This window comes from Magnolia sinica, chromosome 17 (assembly GCF_029962835.1).
Source record: "Magnolia sinica isolate HGM2019 chromosome 17, MsV1, whole genome shotgun sequence".
Taxonomy (NCBI): domain Eukaryota; kingdom Viridiplantae; phylum Streptophyta; class Magnoliopsida; order Magnoliales; family Magnoliaceae; genus Magnolia; species Magnolia sinica.
In genome coordinates, this window is record NC_080589.1 from 36,037,346 (window position 1) to 36,042,710 (window position 5,365).

The window sequence follows — 5,365 nt, forward strand, 5'->3', positions numbered from 1 at the left end:
CAAACAAATGAGTCAAAATTAGATGTGTTTCTCACGGACCCAGTCATGAAGGTGTATATCTCAAGGAGCCAGTCATGAAGGTCTCCAGCCAAGACTTTGAAGTTTTAGACTGGTGGAAGACTAGAGCTCGTGAAGGAAAATACCTTACACTGTCGTTGATGGCTCGAGATATTTTATCAATTTCGATAACAACAGTGGCATCAGAGTTTGTATTTAGCACCGGTAGTAAGGTGGTGAACAAGTATAGAACCTCTCTTGCACCTAAAACAATTGAAGCTCTCATTTGGGGTGGCGGTTCATTTAATGAAGAGGACGAGACCGAGAGTCTAAATGAGACTGGCACTACACCTTCATATGTTTAAAGTTTAAACATTGTTTTAAATATTTTGGACATCTTGATCTTATTACTTATTCTGTAAGACTTTAATTTTTGTTATTTTTGGAGTAGAGTACTTAACATTGACATTGAAATTTTGAACGTACTATAATTTACTTCTTAAAAATTATATTGGCTTCATGACTTCTCCTAAAAATGTTATTCTTTATTAACAAAATTCTTTGTGCAGAAATGTCATTTGATGACCCATCCACCGACGTTTGGGATTATGGTACCCAAGTCTACTCCCCAACACCTGGAAGAAAGAAGATTTAAATGTCGTTTGTGTGGAGACAATTTCATCAATAAAACAAATCGGCTAAGAATACACTTATCTGGTTGGGGAGGAGACGCAAAACCATGTCCTAATGCCTCACAGGAAGTACGAATTTTATTCCAGGCTCTCTTAGACTCAAATAAGAAAACTCCCACCCTCTCCACACCAAATTCAACTAGCCATAAAAAATATCATAACAAGCCTATTATAATAGATGAAGATTCAGAAATACTGAGAGTGCAACAAATTAGTAAGAAAGAAGAATAGGAAAATGCTAGATTAAAAGCTCTAAAAGAAGAACAAGTGAAACTTGCCTTGAAGATAAGTAGGGAAGAGGCGGAGGCATCTAGATATCGATGTCCTCCAAGACAACATGACGTTGAGGCAGAGCCCAGCATGGAAACAAATAAGAGCCACAAAACATCAAAGTTTCTCTCCAGGCTGTCATCATTCTATAACATATTGGGAACTCCTTATAAATCGACTCATAAAGAAAGATTGAAAAAGTTAGCTAAATCTATACAGGAACATGATGGTGAAGTTTCACCACATTCTGATTCAGAAAAAGTAAACAATTACCGTAGAGAAGATAACACATCTGGATCTGCAAACATATTTCCTATCATCGATGAAACTAAAAACGCTTCAAGTGGATGAAATGACAAAAGCGATGCTGATGGATCGGGTTCAGATGAAGGTGATAACTCTCTTATCCGTCGGTTGGGAAGGTGTCTCATATGGACCATATTAACAAGATGGCGATGAATTTTGAGTGAGTTTATGGTTTTCTTATAACATTCTCATGTTGTTATTTACTAGCTTGTATTAACTTGTTATGCACTGCCATTGCACCTGTCTCAGTTCTAACAATCTTGATTTTTTATCATTTTAATTATTTTATAACAATTTGTAAAGTAAAATTAACTCAACTCGACTCGAATAGCTCGCTCGACCTAACTCGATCCCAACTTGACTCGACTCAAACCAGCGAGCAGAGTTGAGCTAGAGGGGTGAGCTTAAAGACCGAGTCAAGCTGAGCTCAAGCTTGGGTCATGGTGGGGTCAAGCTGAGCCAAGCATGGCCTAACTCAACTCATGTACAGCTCTATCTTCTGGGCTCATTTACTTCTTCCAAATGTATAGGGGCATCACATGAAGATGCCTCCAGTCAGCTGCTAAAAATACATCGTAATCCACCCAACCTACCCCACCACCACTTACAAATGCAGTCGCACACCCAGCAGCACCCCTCGCCCCTATCACGTATAGACCCCCTCGGGCCAAACATGCACCGACGTTCTTCCTCTTCACGAGCAAAGCGCAAGCTCTCTCCTAACTATATTTATTTCCCGATTTGAATCTTCGTCAGAATCAATAATATCTTCATCACGAACGCCCATATATTCAGGACCAAACTGATGCAGGACAATTAACCACTTGCTTTAAAAGCTCGAACTGTTAGAGTATGGCGAATTGATCCCTTTATCTCATAGCCCAAGCCCCACATCTCATGGGTTAGGACTCGGCCAAACCCCCCCTCGTGGGCCCAAAATCACATGGGTACCGCCTCACATGGGCCACCCACTCCGAGTATGTCCCCGCATCCCACAGGCTACCCCACTCGAGCCCGGTGTGAAATGCGCATTAATCACCCCCAATGAGGATTCTCGAATACGAGACCTCCCCCATGGGCCCCGCCCACCCCGAGTGTGCCCCTGCATCCCATACTAATTTGATGTAGGACAATTAACCACTTGCTCTAAAAGCTTGAACTGTTAGAGCATGGCGAATTAATCCCTTTATCTCATAGCCCAAGCCCCACATCTCATGGGTTAGGACCTCGGCCGAACTCCCCTCATGGGCCCCAAATCATATGGGTACCGCCTCACACGGGCCGCCCACCTCGAGTATATCCCCACATCCCACAGGCTACCCCACTCGAGCCTGGTGCGAAATGCGCATTAATCACCCCTGGTGAAGAGTCTCGAACACGAGGCCTCCCCCATGGACCCTGCCCACCCCGAGTGTGCCCCTGCATCCCACAAGCAACCCCACTGGAGCCCGGTGTGAAAATGCCCCTGCATTACAAACACCTCCTGTCAAGTCACCTCCAAATTTTCATCTTTCTTCTTCCCAGTAGCACGTTTCTCTTTCGACTCATCCAAACTGGCTTGCGTTAAGGTCATTATCTCGTTTTATACTCTGGTACATCCAACAACTTGACCCTTTCGATGTACCAAATGTTGTTTGAGTCGCGTAATTCCATCAGTTATTAGTCTATCACAATAGTTGTACTTCATTTGGTGCCTACTACCACCTACCCTCTGACAATGTTGCCATCCAATATCCTCATTTCCTTGTTGGTCAGACCCAAACATTTTCTTAGGTAAATATGGCATATGTGAGTCTACTCGATTCTCTAACTTTAAATACAATTTTTATAGGAGAATGAATTAATTAAATCTCGAAACTTAATGTAAATAGATTAATGAAATAAAGTTCGAACTTCTGAATCTAATCAATAAAGAAGAAATTAAGTTTTAAACCCTACGAAGCTCCAAAACCTATTCAAAATAAGAAAATATAAACATAAAGTCACTAATCCAAAAATAAATAAATAAAATTTAATATATATATATATATATATATATATAATCGGTTGTATAATATGTTACATGCACATTGATATGTTCTACTATGATTAACACATCATATTCAACAATTAAAATTTAAAACTGAAAAAGACTGAAAAAAATAATTTTTCCTAATTTTTAAAAAAGGCCAAAAATACTTCGAAAAAAAAAAAATCAACAGAAATATAAAATCAGTTGCATAATATGTTAAATGCACATTGAAATTTTTTTTAAAAAATAAAAATTCAGACTTTGTTACTAAAAATCCAACAACATACGAATTCAGCCAAACCCATCACAGAAACAGTACTCAAACTTAATAAAAATAAAATAAAATTATATATATATATATATATATATATATATATATATATATATATATATATATATATATATATATATATAATATAGTTGCATAATATGTTAAATGCACATTGATATGTTCTATTATGATTAACACATCATATTCAACCATTAAAATAGAAAAACATAGAAAAAAATGATTTTTTGTAATTTTTAAAAATCGATCCAATAATAGCCCTTTTTTTTTAAAAAAAAAATCAAAATTAATATAAAATCAGTTGCATAATATGTTAAATGCACATTGATATGTTCTACTATGATAACACATCATATACAACTATTAAAACAGAAAAAGATAGGAAAAAAAATGATTTTTCCTAATTTTAAAAAATCGGCAGAAAATAGTCCAAAAATAAATATTTTATTTAAAAAAAAACATAAAATTAGTTGCATAATATGTTAAATGCACATTGATATGTTTTTCTATGATTAACACATCATATTCAACTATTAAAACATAAAAGGATTGAAAAATATATACTTTTCTTACTTTTTAAAAATCGAATGAAAATAGTCCGAAAATAAAAAATAAATTAAAAAAAATTAGAAAATCAGTTGCATAATCAGTAAAATGCACATTCCTATGTTCTAATTTGAATAACGCATCATATTCAACCATAACAATAGAAATTTTTTTTTAAAAATGTATAAATACCTATTTTTGAAGATTTTTCAAAAAATAGCATACGGAGCTTCAATTCAACAAAATCATTGAAATAACTTGTTTTAATCCTCAAATTCAAGATAAGAGTGGTCAGAATTTGCAGTAGAATGGTTTATGAAAGAATTTGAAAGAGAAAAGTGCCAAATTTTGAGAAAAATCACAACTAAACAAGACAAAAAAAAATATATAGCCGTTTTTTACGCCCTGACCGTTATATGGCAATAACGGCGGTTATGTGCCGTAACGGCCGTTACAATTCCAAAAAAAACAGGGGGGCACCATTATGGCCTCATATCACGCAATGGTAATGACCATTACCATTGTGTATCGACCACTAGAAGGGTCGCAAGGATTTTTTAGCCCCTTATGTATACAAGGCCCTAACGAGTCCTTAGTCGTGGACTAAGACAAGGAGATCCCATTTCTCCCATTACGGCGATACGTTACCGATTTTGAATACCTTGATGGAAAGCAACTCCCAGTTTCAAGAAAAGGGGCTCCGAAGCTCCCCTTCCCAAACTCTCAATTTCACTTAAGGGCCTGTTTGGATAAAGTGGAAAGCATAGGAAAGGGCTCAATCTCTCTCTCCCATTGTTTCATAGTATGGCTCATAAGTTTAATCCCCACGATGGTTAGTGCATCTATGTATGTCTCCTTTATTCTTATAAATAGGTATCATAGGACTTTTCCTCCATTCGTCTAGCATTTTCTTCGACCTTACAATCTTGCTACACAACTTTGTCAACCAAAATAATCCAGTATCTCCCATATACTTCCAAACTTCTATTAGTGTACCATCCAGTCCGAGGGTCTTTCCCGTTTTCATCTGTCTCAAAGATTCTTTCACTTTAGATAGCTAAAACCTACGAAAGTTTCTATGGCCTCCGACATCATTTGAGTTTTTAGTTCCTTGTATCCATATGCTTTTCAAGTGGTTCTCATTTAAGTTCTGAAAATAGCTTATGTACCTCTCATTGATCTCATTGTCCTTGATTGGTACCCCCTGGTCATTGCCATTAATGCAACTAACATTCCTCGATGCATGCAATATTT